Source organism: Pinus tabuliformis, chromosome 3_1 (assembly GCF_031772625.1).
Source record: "Pinus tabuliformis cultivar Carrire ecotype Pingquan chromosome 3_1, CPIR1, whole genome shotgun sequence".
In the NCBI taxonomy this organism is placed as follows: Eukaryota; Viridiplantae; Streptophyta; class Pinopsida; order Pinales; family Pinaceae; genus Pinus; species Pinus tabuliformis.
The window spans coordinates 659,801,679-659,827,271 of NC_142301.1; the positions used below are offsets into that span (position 1 = coordinate 659,801,679).

Below are 25,593 nucleotides of genomic sequence, written 5' to 3' on the forward strand. Positions count from 1 at the left end.
TTAACCTAGAATTACCTCAGAGGACAACAATGTGGAGATGAAATTTTTGCATTTTGGTGAAAGGAATCTTGAAAGGGGTAGGTGGCATGATTATTGTAGCATTAGTATCATCACCAACATGAGAAGCTTCCAGAGACCACATAGTCACTCAAACCATGAAAACAAGTGGCGGTGCGCTTTCTCACTGGCGTTGCGCTTTTGATAAAGGTGAAATTGTGAGAGTTGGGGGATTTGTGTGATGAAAGAAATATTTTAAGGAGGAAGTTGATCATGTCCAAGCCTTTTTCATATGTGTTGAAGTCATCAAGCAACTCAGAGAGTGACCAAACCTCCTTCAACCATGGGGTGGTGTGCTTTTACCAAGGAAACTCATTTTGATGAAGAAATCATGGTTTTTGGCATTTGGTCTATGAATGAAGACATGTAGGATGTTTTTTGTGAACATTTTAATCCTCTCCAAGTCATTTTTCTCAATCATAAGGTCATTGTTTGGTCAAGTCATGTGGATGAAGGTGCGTTATGCAACTACGCTGCACTTTTGCTCCAAGAAGAAGGTTTGGGGTTTAAAGGTTTCTGTTTGACCTAGAAGTTTTCCCATGGGTTTGAAACATTATATGTATCATTGCATTCCATCCCAATACCCTCAACATGTCAGATGATGGTCGAAGATAGTATAAGCTTGGAGCACTGCGCTTTCACATAATCATCGTATTTTCACCATATCTCTTAAACCATGTACCCGTTTACCATGAAATTTTTACAGTAGATGCATGGTGGTGATATCAATAATCCCACTTAATTTCATGTCAAAATGCTTCACGATTTTCAATAAATGAGCCATTATCATCTACAACCATTTTTAGATTTTCTCGAGGTTCGTGAGTTGGATTTGGCTCAAATTTGTTGTGGAGAATGGCTATGATGATATTAACTTTCTTTCAAAAAAGAATCTCAATCTTGCTTACCATTTAGGAGATATGTGAAAAATATTGTCGTTGTGCTTTAGTGTTGTGTTTTTGCTACAAGGGAGGCGTTGTGTTTCCAGATAGTCATCATTTTGTTTTTATGGTATTAGTAATTGTAATAAATCATCTAATAACTCATAGGATTGATTTGGGGTTGAGGAATTAATAAAAAATTCTTAGGAAAAAATTGGTTAAGTAGTCCCTAGTCTTTAGCAATTAGTTCTATTTTCATTGCAGAAGTTAGAAACAACATTCCTAATAAGGAATTTGACCCCTAGAGGTGGGAACTGACTCATTCGAGTCTATTTTATGATGTGCATGTAATGAAAAAGGGTTGGTCAGATTACTGAGGAAGAGACTTGTGTATGTTGTAAATTTTCTAAATACTTTCCAGTGAATGAAAGATTGAAGGTGACTTGCAAGGATTCTTGTGTCAGATCTTGATGGTGTTGTGATTCCTTCTTGTTGTAAGTTTACCTTATGTTATTTTCATGCCTTAAATGTATGTCTTCATGCTTGGATGAACCAGAAAATAAATTCAAAATTCATTTAAAATTTTCTCTGATTTAGTTTCCCAAGAAATCTATGTTTTCTTCTTCAAACAACATTTATAATTTATCTGCAGTTTGATACTCTTTTTGTTGTTTCCATTTTTTCTCATACTCACCCTCCTATAGCGAATTAATTCCATCACCAAGACTGCCTACCTTGCCCCTGTGGAAAAACCCTTTCTCTCTTCATTTTATCATTGGACAAATAATCAATTTGACATGACTCCATGCCCAATGGATCTGTCTCTTTTCTTACCAACAAACCTTTGAAAATTAGAGACTATACCTAGCCTAATATCAGATTAGTATAGAAACCTAAGAGAGAGAGCCCTCTCTGAAGTTGGAAGGGCTAGATTCCAACTTCTAAGTGGTTTGTGGATACCACTGGAATTTCTCTCCTCAACCTAGGGAAATTTAGGAAGTGCTAACACACTGAAAATCCACATAATTACCGGGTGTATTTACCTTCCCTCAGAATGATAGTTGTGCAAATGGATGTAAATTTTGATGAGGAGAAAGAAATTACATGCTCTCTTGAAAGGAAGCTTCAGATCCCACCAGAAGAGGAGCTTTTATCTCCAAAGGAGGAGCCTTAAGAGGAGCCTCAAGAAGTTGTGGAGAAGCCACAAATGGAGGATTAGAGAGGAGGAAGAATGGAGATTTCTACTCAAGCATAACCATCCATAGAAGGTAGAAAATAATCTGGGAAGCCGATACATTGGTGCAGGATGTGAGGGAGAATGTGGGAGCTCCTTCAAATTTGTGCAGGCAAAGAAGGTCACCTGAGAGGTACACTGGCTACATTGTTTTAATGACTAAGATTGTAGAGACTTAGCCATCCTCTTTTGAGGAAGCAGTTGAGAAACCAGTTTTGGTTGATGCAATGGTGGAAGAATAAGAATCCATCATGAATAATGGTGTTTGGGAAGTGGTCCCAATACCGGTATATAAATCAGTTGTGGGCTTGAGATGGATATTCAAGGTTAAGCATGTTGTAGATGGAATCATAGAGAAGTATAAGGCTAGATTTGTGGCCAAAGTATTCTCTCAAGTTGAGGACATTGACTATGAGGAAACCTTTGCTCCTGTAGCAAGGCATTCATCAATTAGATCAATCTTTTCACTAGTTGCACAATAAAATAGCATTTATTAATGGTTTTATTGAGGGGGAAGTGTACATAGAGAAACTAGAAGGTTTTAAGAAATTTAATAGGGAGTATCATGTGTGCAGACTCAGGCGAGCATTGTACTATCTAGAAAAGGCACCGTGAGTTGGGTACACTCAGATTGATAGTTATCTCATTGGATTGGGCTTCACCAAAAGTGAAGAGGATGTGAACCTATATCATATTTTAGTAGAAGGTAAATTTTTTATCATTGTTTTATATGTTGATGATTTAATATTGATAGGTGATGAGAAGTTGATCAACACTTGCAAGGAGGACCTTGCAAGGGAATTTGAGATGAAAGACATTTGTCTCATGCACTACTTCTTCAGCTGGAAGTATGGCAAGGTTATGGGGATTTGTTTGTGTCTCAAGGCCAGTATGCCACCGAGATACTGCAAATATTTCACATGGAGAGTTGTAAGCCCACGGAGACACCTCTAGCGACAAACTAGAGGAAGGATAATGTCACTTCAGGTGAATAGGTTGATGCTACGATTTACCAACAACTAGTTGGTTCACTGATGTATCTTATGAACACACGACCATATATGTGATATGCAGTCAACTAGTTGAGCCAAGTTATGTTTAGGGCAACCAAATCGTATTGGAAGGCAACTAATCATGTTTTATGGTAACTCAAAGGCACTACCCGGTATGGATTATGGAAAAAATGGATAGGGGGAGTGAAGTTGTGTGGCTTCATAGATGAAAATTGGGCAGAGAGTCCATTCGACCAAAAGAGTACATCAAGTGGAATTTTTCAGTGTTAGGTCCGCAACAATTTCCTAGTATAGTAGGAAGTGTAGGTATATGACACTCAACACGGCAAAAGATGAATACATGGAAGCAAGTCAAGAAACATGTGAGACGATCTGGATGAGAAAGATACTTATGGGACTGTTTGGTTAGGAGATGGATCCAACTGTGATATATTAAGATAATCAGAGTTGCATTAAGCTCTTTGAGAATCCAATATTTCATGATCGATCTAAGCATATAGATATCCAATATCATCATTTACTGAATTGTGTGTAGAGGAGGATAATTTCGATATAACACATTCCGACAAAGAAACAAGATGTTGACATCTTGATAAATGATTTGTTAAGAGGGAAGTTCAAATTCCATAGGTGTGGGATAGGGGTGTTTGAAAATCTCGTTCTTACTAAGAGGGAGTGTTAAGAAGTGTATCAAGAAAGTCTCAATTTGACTTTGCCTTGGTCAAATTGAGAAAAAATGAATTTCCACATCAATAGATAACTTGGAGGTAGTTAAATGAGGTGACATGCCTCTTGTCACTCATTTAGTTCAGTTAGAGGGCTTGGAGTTCAGTTATGCATGTGTGATTGCTAATTTGTAGCAATCCAGATCAGTTATTTCTAGTTTTGTTCAGTTAAACTAGTTCTAATTGTTGATAGAACTAGTTGGAGGTCAATTGTGCAATGGGATATCAGTCTAACTCAGTGATCATCTAGTTAACTGGTCAATTAACCAAAAATAGCTAGTGCATACAGAGAATTTGAGTTCCCCATCTATGGTGCATATTCCAAGGCAGTGTAACATCAATTGTAGACTAGTTTTGAGTGTACATGTGTTGCATGTAGTTAGAGATCCAACCTTGGGAATTGTGAAATAAATTGGAGGAAAATTCCTAAAAAAATATGGGCCTAATTCCTCAGAATTTGTTCAAGGAAATAGGATCTCAAGTGGGGGAAAAATTGACTAAGTCTGGGTCAAATCTTCTCATTGAGTAGAGAGAATGGTTATTCACTTGCAGGTCGAGCTCAGAGTGAGAAAGAAATTGTGATACATTCTATATTCATTTTATTAATGCAAGCATACTTAAGGGGTTTTACCAATTGGTTTACCCTAGATACATCTATGTACTTGTGTATGTGATTGATGCACGTTTGTGAATGTTGTTCTAAATTGTGAATTAATTTCTGCAGAGCAATAGAGTATAATTGTGTCTCTTGATTTAGGTTAAATTACATGCATTAATATAAATACGAATCAAAATGATTAATTTTACAAAATATATATTTCAACAAATCAAAATGATTAATTTTTGTATTTGGAGGATTTAGATACATCACAAATATAAAAAAATTTATAATTGGTTTTCCTATTTTAATAGATAACATGTCGATTTTTCTCTCCTTTAGGTTATTTTTCTTTTTAAAGTTTTTATTCTATTAAAGAAAATCAAAATAAATTTTAGAGAGTTTATTCTCTTTTCTAAATTGTAATATAATTATTTTACATTTTTTCTTTCTTTGGCACTTTCTTTTTGTGAATTCCGCCGAAATTCCGAAAAGAAATTTGCGAGTATTTATTGCATATATTTTGTCGTGATGATGGATCCTCTTTTGGTTTTGAAAAGTCGACAACTTTCGAATACCACTGTGGAAAATCCAAACTCTCTATCTACAAAAGCAAACCACATAAGTGTAAAATGTAAAATATCTTTTGTTTTTTTACATGTAAATGGAATATTGCTAGTGTTTTCTATAGTTCATTGTCTAAATTTCGTTATACAACTGACATGTATGGTTTTTAGATATATTAATCATTATTAAGAGAGAAAATAAGAGTAGTTTATATTATTTGAAGTGAGACGAGGGGCTTTCATGTTCATTGGTCGTATTCTCAATTTGGTTCATATGTGCTTATAGTGAGAAGAAGCAAAGGAATATTTGGATCTAATGTTGAGAGTCTTATTGAAGGGTGCAATTTGATTAGGCCCTATAAATGAGTAGCACTAAGAAGTAGCCAATTTTGGGTATGAACAAACTACTCCCCTTTGAATTCAAAGGTTTTCATTCATTAATCATTGTGTAAATGACATGTACATTATTTAGTAAGAAAACACATTAAGAGAAGAATTTATGTTTCCTATGGTTCACATAGTACATTATACATATAGAATCGCATTTGAGTTACATGATTAATTGTTTGATAGTTTACAAGTCGAGTAAAGTGAAAAGCCAAGGTGTAGGTGCGTGACCTTATTTAAGATATCCATGAGCTTTGTTGACGAAGACCATCTTCAAAGAGGCACTCCATGGAAATGGGAGTTATTAGTAAAAGGGCCATCAACAAGGTGACAATGAAATGAAGTGTTTTTCTGTTGCATCTCTATGTTTATGATTATATCTGTAAGTTGTAGTGTTCTTGTTTAAGTTCGGATTATATTCTTATATTTATGAACCCTACTCTAGAGAAGAGATACTTATAATATGTGTACCTTTGCTTCCATACAACCATGTAGTCAACTTTTCTTGAATGAGCCTGCTTCTTATACCTGTCAAAGATAGGTTTCCTTTTCCAAGAAATATTTTCATTATGCCTTTCTTACTACAACTTGACCATCTACATTCCTTCATCCTTCAAGAGTATTGTTTCCATACTAGATGGAATATATACCAGTCATGTCATAATGTTCTTTCCAAGAACCTTCCAAAATGATGGTTCGTATAGGATCTTGATGATCCCTCTTTGTAAAATGACTACCTCTAAGTATATGATGGAAAATCTTGAATGAACAATAATATGCATTGTGATCACAATATTCTCATTCTTGAAATCTAGATGGTTCCTACCAAACAACTTAATCAGGTAGACTCTAATTATTCTACTATCATATGCTTCTTTCTATGACGCCATGTTTTTACAAAAATCAAGACACTTGTTATTATACTTTATACTTAACAAAAGAAAGACAAATTTCATAAAGAACCTGGTATGGATAAAGCTTCTTTCAATAGTAAATATCCTTTGGATCTTCTCCTTTCGGCTTCTTCTCAATTTCTCCCTTCTTTTTAGCTATGTGAGCTTCACTTCTTTCCGTTCTTTTGTTATTCACCTTGTTTGGTCAATCCCTCTTAAAGTGTCCATACTCATTGTCTCCAAAGCATTGACTCTTGGAAATATCTATCTTTTTCTTGTACTTTCAAAACTTCCCTTAAGTCATCATTCACGAAAGTTTTGGACATCAAAGCAAACAAAAATCCATTCACATTACAGCACAAAGAAGCAACTCACATAGAGAAGGTTTGCATAAGTCGTTCAGTAAGAGCACATAGAATCAATTCAAATAAAACAAGAGTTAATTCATTGCACAAATTCCTTGATTCCTGATTCTTGTCAATGAGCAGATTTGATCGTATCAGCCCGAACCTTCTTTCAATAATTGATCTTTATGGTGCTTCCATCATCAATTGAATTTATTATCCATGGAATATTTAGGCTCTATCTATTCATATTCGGGCTCCTATGAGAGTTTTTTTCGCTACAGCTGATAAAATACCGTTACTTGGGACGGTGCATATGTAGAAAGCCTTTTCTTTTGTCCTTACTCGTAGTAGTTATTAACTAAGTTATTCTATGGTACAGATAGTCGCACGTAATGACAGATCAAGGCCGTATTATTAAGAGCTTGTGGTAAGGATGGGTTCCGTTCTAATGCTTGGAAATAATATTCCAAAGCCTTCGTATGTTCCCCATTACTTGTATGCACAATACCTATATTATATAGTATATAACTTCGATCATAAGGATCAGTTTCCAGTCGCATAGCTTCATAATAATTTTTTAAAGCTTCTGCATATTCCCCTTCCGATTGAGCTGACATTCGTTACGGTCGTTCATTCCATTGAAATGATCTCCGCTTCAAAACCGTACATGAGATTCCCACCTCATACGGCTCCTCTTTTCTTTACAGTAGGTAATATGGGGAGTAATCCGTGGAATTGAAAAAAAAAAAAAGATTCTGACCCAATATTATGAATTAACAGGGGCTAGTGTATTTCCAATGGATCTCTAGCCATCCTTCTTGCAAAGATTCTTTTCCAAATACCAAGGATCTTACTACTAGGAATGGAACCTTTAACAATTTCTTTGTTCTTAACGCCCTGTATTCTCCGGGGATTAATCACTTCAACAATCTCCGATGGTTCCATTATAAGGGTATCCGAAGTACAAACGAGATGGATGTTTGTTGTCCCAACCATTCTCACTACCCTTCAGAAAAGGGTAATGCATATGGGCTATAACGAAGCTTTTGTGTTGTCGATTTCCATACGTAGTGCTTTCTCCCCTCATGCGCGCCTATCAAATAGGTTCAACTATACAAGCAAGGCCTATTGCATAGGTGTAACCTTTCGCTCGGTACTAAAATCCTTAGGAGATGAAAGCATCTAAAGGTGCATTGACCGGGGATACACGACAGAAGGAATTGTTATATCTCCAGAACTCACCTTCACTGAGCGTAAGTTTTATTTTACCCAATTTTTATTCCCGAATACCTTACCTTTTCTTTCCCCAAAAAAGAAGAACGGAAAAATATCAAATCACACCATCTCTGTAATAGGTAAATGCTTCTTTCTCCCCCGGAGCCATCGGGATTATTCGCAATAATATATATGCTACAATTGTGAAGGTCTTATCAATAAAATTGTCATTGCTCTGAGATCTAGGCATAGTCAATTACAGATTTGATAATTTCCTTCATTCCCTTACGCAAATGATTCCATGAACGAATTTTTTTCCTGGTGCACAATACCATAAAATGGATTTCCTTACAATCGTAAATATGTTCTCATTCTATCTATTCCAATCTATTCCAATCTATTCTTTAAAATTAGAATAGATAGGGAATAAATTGAATAATTGTTCATTAGTAACATGAATAATAATGGAAAAAGGCTCGTATTGAAAGAATAATAGATTGGGTAAACTCGGGAAGTCTAGTTCGATTATGATCCGAACAAAGAAAGAGTTAAACGATCGAGCATTGCATAATGAGGATGAAATGCCTACCCAACAATTGTGTGCTTTATCCATATAGATAAAAGAATATCGGGAAAATATAGTCATCATGACACAGGATCATTGCCAAAGAATTAGTTCTTATACAATTGATAAGATGATCACTACAGATCTATATATTATCATAATATGGAATGGATCAATTAATCTGTCTTAAATTCTTGATTAGGCGATCCGAATACGTCGGATTAACCAGGATGATTGAGGATTTCCTAAAATAAGAGGAAGTTGTAAAAAATGTCCTTTCGTCTTTCCGGGGGGGGATTGAATCATTACCTTATTTATTATCTATTTATTTCCGAAAGATTGAACTGTTCGTACCCGAACAAAACGAATTTGTTTCGTAAGGAAGTTGCTATTGACTCATTTTATTAATTAGAACCAAGAGATCTCATAGGAAAGATGGCCGAGCGGTTCAAGGCGTAGCATTGGAACTGCTATGTAGGCTTCTGCTTACCGAGGGTTCGAATCCCTCTCTTTCCGTATCTTCGCCCTACTATCTATTTTCTTCTCATCCATTGTTTTTCCAATCTATTGAATCCCAATAGGACTATTTCCTAATTCCAGGATCAATCTACCTCTATTTGTAATAGAGAAAATAGAACGAACATCGGTTCGTGGTATGGGAAAAGTAAAGACTATTTTAAGAAGCAATAAAAAAAAGTATCGCGGATAACAAGTAACGTACGTAAGGATTATAAAATGTCTCCTTCGGGGAAGGGAAAAAGAAGGGAGAAGAACATAATTTCCAGATGCCCAGCAACCAACCCACCCCTCTCTTTCATTTCATTCTCGATTCAAGCTTGACGGGAATAATACTCTACGACCAGCAATTCATTAATCTTCAAATTGATCCATTTACTATCTATTATTTGATTGATGAATCCTTTATATTGTAAGGAATGAAAAGTCAAATGATTTGGCAATTTATCCCTCTGGAACAGATCTATATTCTTCTTAATGATAGCTCTCAATCTTTGTTGATCTCTTATAGTAATCACATCTTGAGGTTTGCAAGGGTAACTTGGTATATCTACCATATGGTCATTGACCCGGATATGTCCATGATTCACTAATTGTCTAGCTCCGGGAATGGTGGGAGCCATACCCAATCGAAAAAGAATATTATCCAAACGCATTTCAAGTAATTGCAATAGGACCTGACCCGTTGAGCCTTTGGCTCTTCTAGCAATACGAACATATTTTAGCAATTGTCGCTCCGTTAGTCCGTAATGAAAACGCAATTTCTGTTTTTCTTCTAGCCGGATACGATATTGAGATATTTTCCTGGAAGAAGACCGGTTCATAGAATCCTTTCTGTTTTTGGGTCTTTTACTAGTGAGACCTGGTAAAGTTTTCAGACGACGTATTATTTTTAAACGAGGTCCCTGATAACGGGACATAGAAACTCCTTATTCAATTAACAAATAGTGCTAGAAAGAAGAAAGAATAGTATAACCCGTATGAGTACTACTAGAATTCTTTTATATGGAAAACGAAGATCTTTCTCCAATTTGTTATTGATCCTAATAGCTCCAATCATTTCATTCATCCCGGTCCTAGTTGGGAGTAAATGATCATGGCATGACGGACCCGACGAACGATCGTAAGAGTATTCTCCATTCCATCTTGATCCTAACAAAACTTTGTGGATTATGGAAATGAGAGGAACGAAACGGAAAAGAGCCAGCTATCGGGATCGAACCGATGACCATCGCATTACAAGTGCGATGCTCTAACCTCTGAGCTAAGCAGGCTCGATGGAATATCACTCCCCATTTCATTGGGGTGAGATCCATAGATTCCTTTGGAATCCTAACGATTATAGCGCGAATCAGATTCAATGACGCAATCCAGATCACGATTACAACGGAACATTGTTTGAATGTAGATTATTTCAAGGGAAAGAAAGGAGAAGTAAGGGTCAATTGATATCGATCGTTTTACTCACTCTTCCAAATCGACTAGGGGAGGATAATAACATTGCATTTCAAATGGATAAATAATATAATGATTCCCAGTCATATTCGATTGGGGTAGATATAGAGAAGGGGAGAGAAGGGGAGAGAAGGGGAGTAGGGGAGTAGGGGAGGATATTTCTCCCACCCAATATTGAGCAAATATCCAATGAATAATGTTGATGGATATTACATAATAGGATTAGATCAAGGTATGATCTTGTTCTTCGAGAAGGGGATATGGCGGAATTGGTAGACGCTACGGACTTGATCGAATTGAGCCTTGGTATGGAAACCTACCAAGTGATAGCTTCCAAATCCAGGGAACCCTGGGATATTTTGAATGGATAATCCTGAGCCAAATCCGGTTCATGAAGACAATGTTTCTTCTCCTAAGATAGGAAGGGGATAGGTGCAGAGACTCAATGGAAGCTATTCTAACGAATGAATCTCATTTGGTCCAATACTGTAGTTATAGAACGATCTATTTACACCTCAAAAATGGAGAGAGATGTTATATAACATCAGACAAAACTGGCGATCGGAACTCGTTCCAAGCATTTTATTCATAAGATAGATGCCAGATTCGAGTTGAAGTACTGATTTGACATTAAGTAATCCAATTATGAACTTATCTACTCTAGATGGAGAATTGAATTATTTTTTGGAATAAATGGTTGGACGAGGATAAAGATAGAGTCCAATTCTACATGTCAATGTAAACAACAATGCAAATTGCAGTAGGAGGAAAATCCGTTGGCTTTATAGACCGTGAGGGTTCAAGTCCCTCTATCCCCACCCAGGTTCGTTCCCGAACGGACTGATCTATCTTCTCCAATTCCATTGGTTCGAATCCATTCTAATTTCTTGATTCTTTTACCTCGCTATTTTTTTTTTTCATGAAGAGAAGAAATTAGAACATGAATCTTTTCATCCATCTTATGACCAGTTGATTTGATCTGTTAATAAGCTGATCATATGATCAATTGATTTTGTGATATATGATCTACATAGATTAGATCATTTTGAAATTATTCAATTGCAATCCATTTTTATCATATTAGTGACTTCCAGATCGAAAATAATAAAGATCATTCTAAAAACTAGTAAAAATACCTTTTTACTTCTTTTTAGTTGACACAAGTTAAAACCCTGTACCAGGATGATCCACAAGGAAGAGCCGGGATAGCTCAGTTGGTAGAGCAGAGGACTGAAAATCCTCGTGCCACCAGTTCAAATCTGGTTCCTGGCAAGATGTAAATATCCATGTCTCTGTATCCATCTATCTAAATCTATTCTATCTAGATGTATATCTACATACGGAGACACCCCGATCAAAATAGATAGATGGATCAATCTGTTCTCTCCCTCTTCTTTGCTCATATTGTCCCTCTCTGTCCGTTCCAATTGAATCACGATAATCTGTACATATAAAAAAGTAGGATCGAGAACTCAGAAGCCAAGATTTGACGGTGGGACTGATAATTCGGCACTAGTCGGAATCTATTCATCATATTCCATTCGAATCGAAATGGGATAGATTATCCCAATGATAGATCTATAATTGCAGAGTTGAAGTAGATCCAAATGTTGCAGAGGGTATCTCGAAAGTAGATTCGAATTGAGGTTCATAAGATTGATGTAATAACTTTTGACCATAGTTTCTAGTATGAATATTGGATCCAATATGATGATCCCTATGATTTATAGTGAAATATTTTATTCTTTCCTTGTTGGAGTTCGGGCCTCATATATCCATCGAACTATCTTTTCTTTCACGAAGTTTCGTTATAGCATCTATAATAGCCTCTGGTTCAGGTGGGCAATCTGGCGAATAGACATCCACAGGAATTAACTTATCTACTTTGCGAACGGTACTATAATAATCTGTACCAAACATTTTATGGGAGTGTGTGTTCCTTATCTCTCGAGTATGTATATGACTAGCTATGATCATCTATTCTCGGATCACACAAGGATCGACCCCCAAGTATTGACGCTGGTGCCTACTCGCATTCTTGTGTGTGCAACATATATTTTTATATTACTCTCGGAAACTCCATTCTGTCTCAGTAAAGGTCATGCCAACAGGTAGGACCAATTACTCCATAAAATATTGAAAACAACTGCCAAATCCTCAATATTATCACTTGAACATGTGGACTATAAATAAGCCAATACATACATCAATTATAAACATCTAGTTGTTGAACATAGTGACAATGTTTGTTCACTTCACAAAAATACCTAAATAGGTAAACAACAACAAGTAATTACAAAATTTACAAAGCAACTTTACAATAAGTCTACCCAAGCTTTGCCTCTCCTAGGCTTATGGGTTCTCTTCTTGCATCATATTTTCCTTGAAGGTTGCTTTGGATTATTGCAAGTCCTCTTTGCCACCTGTTTTTGCCCTTGCATTATGTTGCACAATCTCTTTATCCTTCTTTGAATGAAGCTCTGGATGTAACTTCCAACATAATTTAGTGTCATGCCCATGCATCTTCCAATGAGTACAGAAGAAATTTCTCTTGTTTGCTGACATAGAATTTCTCTCATGCGAAGGAGAGTCATTATGCTTGATGCCTATAATTTGATTCATTATTTTAACCATTATCATATGTTTCTCATATACATCCATGCAAGGGTCAAATGCATCACAAAAAGTACAAGGGTACTCATTCCACAAGTATTCCAAATTACCATGCATTGGAAAACACCCATGAGAGTTATACCTGTCTCTAGGGCTGCAACTTTGACAGAGTGGAGTGGATGATTCCATGCAAGGTCCCTTCAAGCATTCATCTTGCTTGGGAGATGAATGAACATTGTCACAAGGTGGTGACATCTCATCCTTAGATGGCCGATGTGCCTCAGGTCGTTTAGAGCATTCTCCAAACTCCCTTCGACCATATCCCAATCCATGATACTTCGGTCTCTCCTCCACCATAATTGGATTGGTAATACCTTGGCAATTTTTATCGAGGCCTCCACCTTCATAACCCATCCTGGAAATCAACTTCATACCTCTGCCTTTGGTATGTTGCTCAAACGCCGCAAAAGAAGTGCTATGCACATAAACGGAACGAATGGTACTTGAAATGCTAATTACCTCCTTAAACTTATCATTCATGTTTTTGGCTTCTGATGACGACGACAATGATATTTCATATGAATATAGCCACCCACTCTTATCCACTAGCATATGGTGTGTTTCTTGAAGATGTTTTCAAAATGCACATGCATCATCTTCGAAATATGGTCCAAAACCACTATTTGAACCATGACCACATACTGGCTTCATTGTACCAAAATGATCTAAAGTTGGAGTAGGTGTCTTCTTCCTCTTTTCTAAAATCAAATAAAAACAAAAATAGGATTGTGTTGACGCTTTGCAAGATAAAATGGGTCTTGAAACAAACAGGTTTTTTCAATGTCTCTTCAAGTCATGAATTAGTCTTCACATGCAACTTAACATAAGAAACATAACAACACATAACTCTTGCAGGCATAATGAAGAGATAACAGATTATTTGTTGATGGAGTTCACCCTTTCTGGGCTACATCTATGGGCCTGGTAACATAGCTAGACCACTCATATATTCAATAGAAAAATGGAGTACATAAATAGTTAGCTGATGGTAAACATGTGGCTATTACCCCTACAAGGTAATTTTCTCATGAAAATAACTCTCACAAACAACAACAACACAAAGAATCTCCTACAAAGATGTCATACTGCAACTGAAATGAGCTAAAATGAGCATGTGGGCACTTCAATTCCACATTGAAGCACATAACAAAACTTCCCCCGACATAACATAATGAGAAAAGTGAACCTAAGATAAACACTGCAAGTTACAACTGTTGTAGTAGACTTTTGAAGGTGAGAATACCCCTACAAGGCCTTCTCCATGCCCAAACACCTTACAGAAATCGCATTTGAGTTACATGATTAATTGTTTGATAGTTGACAAGTTGAGTAAAGTGAAAAGCCAAGGTGTAGGTGCGTGACCTTATTTAAGATATCCATGAGCTTTGTTGACGAAGACCATCTTCAAAGAGGCACTCCATGGAAATGGGAGTTATTAGTAAAAGGGCCATGAACAAGGTGACAACGAAAGATAAAAGCACGAGAGCAAAGGTGAAAACAGTACATCAGAGGGAAAAGATAGAAGTGAGGAAAAAGCCTTTTTTTTGGTGTGTATATTTGTGAGGAAGGAAATGGAAATCTAACCCGAATGGCAAAATTTTGCGACAATATTGAGTTATGTTATTTATTGTGCACGATTACGATTACCATTATTATTGGGTGAAGGTTCCAAACCTTCATATGAGAGAGAGGCACTGGTTGGACAGAAGCGCGCGCATTTGGGTTAGAGATGGTGGGATTTTTACAACGGTTAGTTCCACACGATTTTCAAAATTTGCGACACATGAATAGGAATAATTAAGTTTGTAAGATGTGTGGCCAAAACACACTTGTGAATCTGAGAAGTAGTGGTGGCATCAATATGAATTGCAAAATTCGTATGGTCGTGTTGTTTCTGGTGATAGGAATTGGAATTGTTGGGATAATTTATGCTTGGCATTTCATGTGGTTCCATGGTCTAGTGGTGAGGACATTGGACTCTGAATCCAGTAACCCGAGTTCAAATCTCGGTGGAACCTCGTTGCTCTGTTTCACAACCAATGGTTGTGTTTTTCTTTTTCTTTTTTTTAATGCGGTGCGAAATAAGATTTGAGCACTTTGTGTTTGTTTTTCTTTTAATGCGGTGCGGTGCGGTGCGGTGGGATGATGAAATAAAATAAGTCCATACTTCTCCTTTTTGGTAGATTGAGGCAACCTATTATTAGAGTAGAGTGAGTGATGGATGTGGCTCTGGGTTTCACAGAAACGTCCATGCACAAAGCGATCACAGCTCCGTTGTAGTCTAGCTGGTTAGGATACTCGGCTCTCACCCGAGAGACCCGGGTTCGAGTCCCGGCAACGGAATTTTAATTTTATTTTACATTGCGGGTTTTAAAAATGTTAATGTTTTTGTTTTTGTATGAGGGAGGACAGAGCTGGAATGGGATTGTTCTTTTTTCATCGCGGCAACGGGGTTTCAAAACTGTTTTTGTATGTATGAGGGAGGACACAGCTGGAATCGGATTTTACTTTTTCCATTGTAACATCGCGGAGCGGAGATCTTCTGGGATTTAAATGTATGTATGTATTTGTATTGGAATCCAATCTAATACAAATCTAAAAATAGGTCAAGGACCTGACGATGCGTCTGCCGGGAGTCGAACCCGGGTCTATTGCTTGGAAGGCAATTATCCTAACCGTTGGACTACAAACGCTTTGCGGCAAACACCTGCCGCAAGCCTACTCACCTTCCGCACAAGGAAGGAAGGAAGCTAGCAGGCTATTACTCTAACCCTAACCGTAACCGTTGGACCGCAAACGCTCTCGCTGTAACAATTATGGTAACCGTCTTGCAAACCACAAAATGTAAATGTGAGAGCGCATAGTTGATGATAATACTAAATTCCCACTGAGATTCAAACCCCAAATCTCACGCAAACCAATGAATGAATATTATTCGACACAAACATCATCGGCTTCTTGTTATTGGTAACACGTACATACAGAAAGACGGAAGGGAAGGCGTGGAACGTCGCAATATATTCCCACATGCGTAACGCGAAATACATTTAGACATTGGATAATGAAGTAGAGTGCAGTCTCTAGTGTCTCTTCGGAGACATCCGATAAAATTGGAACGATACAGAGAAGATTAGCATGGCCCCTGCGCAAGGATGACACGCACAAATCGAGAAATGGTCCAAATTTTTTTATTGATTAATTAATCACAGCTTCTTTTTATTTTTATTATCCTCGTTTATTTATTAATTTAATTAATCACAGCTTCTTTTTATTTTTATTATCCTCGTTTATTTATTAATTAATCACAGCTTCTTTTTCTTTTTATTTTTATTTTTATTATCCTCGTTTATTTATTAATTAATCACAGCACTTTTTTATTATCCTCTTCTATTTATTAATTAATCACAGCTTTTTTTATTATCCTCTTCTATTTATTAATTAATCACAGCCTTTTTTATTATCGTCTTTTATTTATTAATTAATCACTCCTAGTACCCTTGCTAGAATAGGGGTTTTCTTGCTAGTACCCTTGATAATAATGATTTTTTGATACTCAAAGTGCACCTAGGATGCATGTATGAGCCTCCAACTCATGGTTAAAGGTTATGGTCAAAGTTGGCAACAATTTCCAAGAAATGATCTTTGAAGTTGATTTCTGTGCGAATGAAGGTGAATCTTAAAGGCTATAGAACATGGGTTTCTTGGTAGGATGCCCCAAATTGAGTAAGGTGAGGGCCATTTTTCAAAATAAGGCATGATTTGAGATTAATGGTTGGTTATTTAATTAAGGTTTTCCTAGATTTCATGTTGTGCCCATATTTAAAAAAAATAGGCAAATACAAATTATGCTCATATTAGCAAAATAGGCAAAATAAAATTGGCTTATGGTTAGAAATTAGGTTGTAATTTATTCTCAAGATACCTACTTGATTCATATTCTTTCAGATTGAGTAAATGGTATTTTGTAATTTCTTCCCAATTCAAAGATTGGGAAAATGAATTCAACATGCTCTTTTAGTTCAAAGAATTGAGCTCTATTATTCTGTAATTAGAGGTATGATATTTAATATATGACGTTGGTTGATTGCCGAAGACATTTCTCATTGGTTGTGACTTGATCTAATTTTCCTCCAAGCACGTTTCATAGGTCGGGAAGGAAACCTCAACCCAGGTAACGTCCTATTGTTTTGTATTTTTTTACTTAAATTAGTTTCCAATTTTGATTTGGGTTTTATATTGTAGCATTTAGATCATCTTATTGTAGCACTTGATTTTATATTTGTAGCTATACAGTTAGGTAAATTAAAGCATTTTATTTTTCCTTTCTTTTTTCATATATTTACCCATTTATTTATAGTCTTCATGTTGGTTTGATATGTTGTCTCTTGCATTTTCTTTTGTGCTACTATAATTTAATGCAATTCAGAGTTATTATAGTCATATTTTGATAAATGAATAATCACTTTCTACATGTACAAGAAAAATCAAGGTGAAAAATTGTACTTCAAATCCCTTTGGGAGGTTAGCTGTAAAGAAATTAGCAATCAATTTTATTACGGCCTTTATACTTTTCCTAAACGATACCTTATTTCACATTTCAGTGATATGTTTCAGTTGATTGTGAACAATATCTATAATTATCTAATGCTCAAATCTAACCTCGTTTTTATAGCAAGAACACTTAAGCTGTTAAGTCAAAGACTACTTCCTATGCCTCATAAGGAGGTCTAGAACAAAGAACTAGTCACTGACTTTTGAATCTAGTTTGTTCATCAAAGATTTAATTTCCTTTGGACACAAATGGTTTATAAATTCACTAAATGGCATAGAACACAAGATCATACTATAGTCATATTCGTGCATATATAAGCAATCTAGACATGATATTTAGAGCAATTGAATTCTGGTCACACTTACTATCAGTTATGTGAAGAAAATGAGATCGTCTTAGGTTTCCTTCATGAATCAGTTTCTTCATATTTGATTATATTACAGAATGATTCCTTTTCTTTACAACTAGAATGATTCATGAGCTTTGATCCCACACATACTGTGCATGCATCTTGCAAGCTTACAAGCCCCGGGTTGGCATTTAAATGTAATGGAATTTATCTCATATAAATCACCTAACAATGATGATGATAACAATGATAAAAATCAATGACTAATAACGAAAGTGAAGAATGTGATCACAATGATGAAAAATACTCATTGTTGTTGTTTTTCTCATGGTTATTGATCATTTTTTTCATTGTTATCAACATTATTGATTTTATTGTGAGTGCTCTAAATTGATGCTATCATCATTATTAATCAATCCCCTTTTGACCCTATAAACTCTGCTCTTATTGAAATATTATAATCTTTTCCATGCCATTAATGGGAAAAATTGCACCTAAAGCGATACAAGGTAACTTGTTAACTATTTATTATTATTTCCAATGTTTTAATGATTTAAAGGGATTAATTAATATTATTTAGCACTAATGGCGATTTTAATCCAAGCCTTGTAACCCACACAACATTCAATAATCCCCATCCATGGTTGATATGGTTGTGGACCTCAAAAGTAAGAAACAAAACATGGGTTTTCTTTCTGGCACCTTTAGGAAGCTCTTGTGTTCATTGGATCAACTCCAAGATTATTGAAGGAAAAATTAGTCACTAGTAAACATCACAGTCAACAAACCTCAATATGGACCATTTAAATAAGGTAATTGGTCCTATGCAATAGTTCACACAAATTCACATGCCTCCAATGATGTGCAGTTTGTGTAATTTGGGTTAAATTCTAAAATTGCATGGGAATCCACTAAGTTTACCCGACATGATTTATTTTTATATGTATTCATAATTGCTATGCCAAACACAGGGTATTCATGGAATACACCTGCTTGTTACATTCGCCATGTAAAAACTATATAACTCGACCCTTGCATATTGTAAAGATCCATTAGTCAAATCAGTAAATATAGTATAATGTTCTAAATATATATTTCGATTGATCTAATCGCTAGGAACTTTTGTATTTTCTTATGTATTTTTTAGATAGATTAATAAAACTCCATTGTTGGTTTTTTTTCGAGAGGTGATTTTGGTTAAATCCTGCGTGTGATTTAGTTCCCTCTCAAGAAATGTGATGTTGGTTGAGAAGGGACCAATAATTCAACCATGTTGCCCCTGTTTCATTAACTTTGTAGTGTAGCTTGGATTGTATCTCATTTATAGATCAAGTGAGTAACTCTTTCAATTTATACTTAAGTCACATATCAATCCTTTGCTCTTTATCTAAATTGCATACTAATACTTTATAATTAGATTTTATTTGATTCCCTTTCCTTTCATTTATCATCGGAAATATAATTAGATATTCTTCATTTCATAACCCAAATTTTGTTCTAATCTATTAACTCATAATTAGATTTGTGATTCAATTTTTTAGACGCATTGATGCTCTATTTTGGTTAATGCTTCTAATTTATTTTCATTTTCAAAAGCAAGACTGACCATTGAATGACAAGGATAACATGTTGCAACTATTCATGGTTACATGAACACCTTGTTCAATAATCGTGAAATATCATAACTTGTCAAGAAGGATGTTTGTGTTGACACCACAATGATCACGATATGTCTTAGAATTCCTTCCTTTCCTTGCAATTACATTGATTTTTGATAGAAGTGATATTTCTTAGAAATTATGAGGCATGCCCTCTATAATGAGTATTTGGCGTTCAACTAGAATAAAAATGCCACTGCAAGGTATTAGGAATCATGGATGGGTCTAGGGTCCTTGACTATAACTAGGGACTGGAGGGTTAACGAGAACCCCTCGCACTAAGCCTTACTTCTTTGGCTCAGGCATCATGGACGACAATTCCTCAAATCATCACATATGACCTTTGTAGGGCATCAATCACCTCTAAATGGTATAGGTTAGTTATGAATAAATAATGGGTCTTGAGGAATATACTAGGTTAAGGGATGAAAACAAGGGTGTTAAAATCTAAATGAATCTTATTAAGCTCAAGTCGTATGAATAACAAATACAACCCATGAATTTAATCAAGCTATAGCAACATATGCATCCTCATACTATTATTAATGCATCAAATCCCATTAGAAATCCGTAGTTAACTTAAAGTTCCCCACATTAAACAATTGTTGTTGCACATGTGCTCCTGTGAGCTCCCCTGGCACGCCCAAAGGCCTCAACTACCTTGCATTCAGATCAACCCACAATGGCCTTTTGATGTGTCCATGGAGTGACCGAAGCCACTGGAGGATGGAGATCTTCCTCCAGGAAGTCAGACTGAGCACAAAGAAAATGTAGATGCCTTTGCATTCTTGATCTCAACCATTGGCCCTCCAAAAACCAGACTGTCAACATCCAAGTTTGTGAAGAAACTCGAAGATATCCCAGAGATCTCTCTCCCTTTGTCTCTACCTCTTCAGACGGCGTTGTCTCTAGAAGAAAGGGGATTGGTTGGCCAGTTTACAGGACTATGGCCATCCCCTCGTTTGGTTCAAAAATGGGTTGAAAGGAACCAGACCTCTTCATTAAGCAGAAAAATCTCCATAAGATTTTGTTGAAGAGGGTATTACACCTTTCAGTTTGAAACAAAGGAATATTGAGACTTAATCTTTAGAAATGACCCATACCTCATGGACATGGTGGGGTTGTATCTAAAAAGATGGACTCCTGACTTCGACCCTGAAATGGATGCTCCCAGCGTTGTGCTCATATGGGTAAGACTTCCTCACCTTCCTCTTCATTGCTTGGGAGATGAATTTGTCAAGGCCATCGCGAATGTTGTGGGGAAGTATATTGACATATGTGAACCAAAAGAGAACATGCATGCATGTGCGAGGATTTGTGTCAAAGTGGACCTAGGAAGAGGCCTTCCGGAGGTAGTAAAGATCAAAGTAGATCAATGGATGCACATACAATAGCTGGAATATGAGCAGATACTGTTAAAATGAAAGGCATGTCATGAATACGGTCATTTTGCAAATAGATGTCCAAAAAAACAAGAAAGTGAAAACCTAAAAGAGTCTGAAGCAAAATGGGAACAAGTTAAAAATAAAAAATCGGAAAACAAACAATCCCTCTCTTCATCAAGCCATCCACAGGTTCCCCTTGATCCTTCTCCATCATCCCCCATCACAGCCAAACCCCCCATAATCCCTTCATCCTTCATTAATCCAACCCATTTTGACCCCTTGATGATCCTAATCAATAAACCATGTGTTGGGCCTCAAAATAGCCCTATTCTCACTCCATTATTCACCAATACCTTCACATTACTTCCATATTACCTTCATGTCACCTCCATTCCACCTCCACATCATTACATTTGCCTCATCATTGGGTTATATCTATGATTTTCCAAAGTTTATTAATTCTTAACATTTTAAAGTGCATTTATGGTTAAACTTTAGAAAATAATATGCTTATACTTATACCTAACAATTAGAATGGGTTTTTTGACATGTGTAGGTACAAAGGAAGCTTCCAAGACACCTTTATGTGGCCTTGAATGATCAAATTCGAATTTGATAAGATAAGCCTCATGGATAAGATCAAGGACAAAAGGGGGTTATGTGTCTAGATGGTTGAGAGATGTATGGAACTAAAGGGAGATTAGTGGATCATCATTATGAGTTTGTTATCTCATCCCATTGTATAAATAGAAGTACAATCTCCTTCATTTGTAATCTTAGAATCTTCATTTGTAATCTTAGAATCTTCATTTGTAATTTTAGAGTTCCATTTGTAAGTTTTTGTAATCTAAGAATCTTCATTTGTAATTTTAGAGTTCCATTTGTAAGTTTTTGTAATCTTAGAATTTTGGAGTATGTAATCTTAAAAGCTTAGAGTTGTAATCTTAGAGTTGGTTTGTAAGGGAGATTTTGAAATAAAGAATCATACTTTCACTACAACAAAACCAGCGATTAGAGTCCCTTTTTACTTCTTTTTTTGCATCTAGAGCCCATTTTTGGTGCTATTTGCATCCATTTATCAAATATGGTGCAAAACTTGACACAAAATTTGCATCAAGTTTTGTACCAAATCTTACACCAAGTTTAGCACCAGGTATTGCAATAGGTTTTGCACCACGTTTTGCACCAAATTTTATGCCACGTTTTGTGTCATCCTTTACATCAGGTTTTGTTCCAGGTTTTGCATCAAGTTTGGCACCTAATTTCGTTTGACATACTTTTGCATCCTCATTTGCATCCACTTTTTGCACCTACACTTGCATCAACTTTTGCATCGACTTTTGCATCCTTTTTTGCATCCTTTTTTAAATCATTTTTTGCATCCATTTTTTCATCCATTTGTGCATCCCTTTTGCGCCAAGTTTTACATCGAGTTTTGTGTCTAGTTTTGCATAAAATTTTGCATCTACTTTTGTTGCATCCACTTTTCCCTCTTGTTTTGCATCCATATTTACATCCTCTTTTGCATCTATTATTGTACCCACTATTGCATCTAATATTTTTGTGCCACAATTAGCGCCTAGTTTGGCACCTCCTTTTGCACCCACTTTTGATTATAATTTTGCATCCACATTTGCATCCTCATTTGCGTCTAGGTTTTCATCAACTACTACATCTATTTTGCATCCCTTTTTGTATCCAATTTTGGACTGGGATTTGCATCGGGTTTTGTGTCTCGTTTTGCATCTACTTTTGCATCGACTTCTATTGCATCCACTTTTGCACACAATTTTGCATCCACTGTTGCACCCATTTTAAATTTCACTTTTTGCATCCCTTTTTACATCTTCATTTGCATCATACTTTGATTCTTTTTTTGCATCTATCATTACATCCACTTTTGTTATGCCACAATTTGCACCATGTTTTGCACTCACTGTTGTATCCACGTTTGCTTCCAATGTTGCAACCATGTTCACATCCTCTTTTGCATCAAATATTGCATCTATTTTTGCATCCACTTTTATGTCAGTTTTATGCATTGGGTTTTGCATCTCGTTTTGTATCTACTTTTGCATCTACTTACATTATATCCATTTTTTGCATCCAATTTTGTTTTGCCTGTTGCATCAATGTTTGCTTCCACTTTTACATCCATTTTTGCATCTTATTTTGCATATTTTTGTCTATTGTTACATCCACTTTTGTTGCACCATATCTTGCGCCTACCATTGCAACCACATTTGCTTCCACGTTTGCATCCCCTATTGCATCCACTTTTGTTTCATCCATTTTTGCATATACTTTTGTTTCCGTTGTTGCATCCGCATTTGTTTCACCACAATTTGTGCCAAGTTTTACACCTACCATTGGACCCATGTTTGCTTCCACTTTTGCCTTCATGTTTGCATCCAAGTTTGCATTGACAACTGCATCTACTTTTGCATCCACTTTTGTGTCAGGTTTTTCATGTTGTTGTGCATCTACTTATGTTGTATCCACTTTTCATCCAATTTTACTTCTATTGTTGCCCCCATTTCTATGTTCGCTTTTGCATCCCTTTTCCAACACTCATCATATTTTCTGCATTGATGATATTCCTTATGGCATTGACAATTATGAACAATTGATGACAATGTCAATAATATTGACAATGATGAAAATGAAGATGATGGCGATGACATGAATTGTGATTATGATGATAAAGACGATAGTGGTTACAATGACAATGATGATGATGGCAATGATTATGATGATGACGATGCTAATGACGTTGGCGAATCTTCCCAATTTTAGATGTTGTCATTGTCATAATCATAAGCATTATCTTTGGTGTCATGATCATCATTTTCATCTAGGTCATCATCAAAAACAATAATGGCATGAATGATGATGATGCATGATTACAACAATGTCGATAGAAATTACATTAATGATGATGATGGGGATGATAAAAATGACAATGACGATGATAATGGTGGTGATGATGATCATCATCGATCATCTGTCAAAAATAGAGTTGTTATTTCTCTTACGTATATCAATGTGCCCTAATCAACCCTTTTCTAGCATTGATCACATTTTTTGGGTTGATGATATTTCTTACAACATCTACAATTATGAACAATTGCAAACAATGTCCATAATGATGATGATGATGATGGCATGAATGGTGATTATGATGATAATGTAATGATGGCAATAACAATGACAAGGATGATGGTGATGATGATGACAATGATTATGATAATGAGAATGACCTTACAATCTTATGGATTCGTGAACAATTACTAGTTTCAATACCATCTTCTGGATACGTATTGCTATCATACTTTTAAAATTTTCTGTATCTCTTGAGGTATCTTACTATAATGGTGTTGTCAACACTAGAAAGATATCTTGTTGTAATGGTGGTTCTAATGTTAGCACTGGCAAAGTTTTTGTTAAATTTTGGTTAAAAAAACCGATTTATGCAATTATTTTGACAATCTATGTAAAAAAGTAAATAACATCCAATTATTTTGACTGTAGTCCCATTGATTATCATGAATTCACCAGTCTGAAGACCATCTTCTACATACATATTATTATTAAACTTTTTGCATTATATCCCTCTTATATCTTGTGGTAATGGCAATATTAGCACTAGAAAAATATCTTGTTGTAATGGTGATGTTAGTATTAGCACTAAAAAAATCACTAAATTTTGGTAAAAAAAGTTTATCATTTATTTATTTTTAATTTGGGAAATTTTTGTTTTTATATTTTTTGTTTTTAATTCTATTTTTATGAAGTAATATTTTTTTTGGTTGAATTTTGGTAGTAACTAGTTTTTGGTCTAATCATATGTATTAACCATGTTCTTTATGCTACAAGTATAATTGTTGGGAAAAAATTGCTCTTTCAAATAAGTTGCAAAAGGCATATAAATGGAAGAATAGCGATGACAACTATTTTCATTGTCCAACTGTTCAGTATATCATGTATGAAAATATTCAACATTTTTATAAACAATGGATTAGAGGTGAGTCTGTAATTGTACATAATGTTTGGATGATACATAAAAACAAAGTTTGTTTCATTGATGTGGTTAGGATCTACTTTGGATACGAAACCCTAGGTTTGGAAGTATGCAAATAATGAATTTGGTTTACCTTTGATAACAAATGAAATTTTATTTCTTTTTCCTCGTAAAACCAAGGAAGATATGGCAATAATTCTCGTTAGAAAACTACTTCTTGTTGAAGGTTTATAATTGGTTGCAAAAGTTCAACAACTGGGTATAGAAGTTTTTAGTTGCTATTAAGGAAACAATGTGATTATAGGTTTTAGGAGACATAGATCATTCTTGGTATTTGATTCACTTTGACGATGGCCTCTTCTGACTAATATATGAGATTGTGAATTTGTTGATATTTTTTAGATTACCAAGTAGATATAGTTGTTTATAGGAATTTTGTAAAACCTGAAGTATTGACAAATGGTTTTTCACTGTTAAGCAAATTTAAGTCAAATTGGGTTGCA

General features: G+C 35.6%; 7 non-coding genes across 7 annotated transcripts; 5 read left to right on the top strand and 2 right to left on the bottom strand.

Moving 5' to 3' along the window:
- The first annotated feature begins 8,910 nt into the window (after nt 1-8,910).
- TRNAS-GGA (transfer RNA serine (anticodon GGA)) lies at nt 8,911-8,997 on the top strand. The gene has a single exon. It is a non-coding gene; the product is annotated as a tRNA-Ser (tRNA).
- A 1,201-nt stretch (nt 8,998-10,198) lies between these two features.
- TRNAT-UGU (transfer RNA threonine (anticodon UGU)) lies at nt 10,199-10,271 on the bottom strand. The gene has a single exon. It is a non-coding gene; the product is annotated as a tRNA-Thr (tRNA).
- Nucleotides 10,272-11,651: 1,380 nt separating this feature from the next.
- On the top strand, nt 11,652-11,724 carry TRNAF-GAA (transfer RNA phenylalanine (anticodon GAA)). Its single transcript has one exon. It is a non-coding gene; the product is annotated as a tRNA-Phe (tRNA).
- A 3,347-nt stretch (nt 11,725-15,071) lies between these two features.
- Nucleotides 15,072-15,143, top strand: TRNAQ-CUG (transfer RNA glutamine (anticodon CUG)). The gene has a single exon. It is a non-coding gene; the product is annotated as a tRNA-Gln (tRNA).
- Nucleotides 15,144-15,395: 252 nt separating this feature from the next.
- On the top strand, nt 15,396-15,468 carry TRNAE-CUC (transfer RNA glutamic acid (anticodon CUC)). The gene has a single exon. It is a non-coding gene; the product is annotated as a tRNA-Glu (tRNA).
- A 278-nt stretch (nt 15,469-15,746) lies between these two features.
- TRNAG-UCC (transfer RNA glycine (anticodon UCC)) lies at nt 15,747-15,818 on the bottom strand. Its single transcript has one exon. It is a non-coding gene; the product is annotated as a tRNA-Gly (tRNA).
- Nucleotides 15,819-16,210: 392 nt separating this feature from the next.
- LOC149188813 (U6 spliceosomal RNA) lies at nt 16,211-16,313 on the top strand. Its single transcript, XR_016256614.1, has one exon. It is a non-coding gene; the product is annotated as a U6 spliceosomal RNA (small nuclear RNA).
- The last annotated feature ends 9,280 nt before the right edge of the window (nt 16,314-25,593 follow it).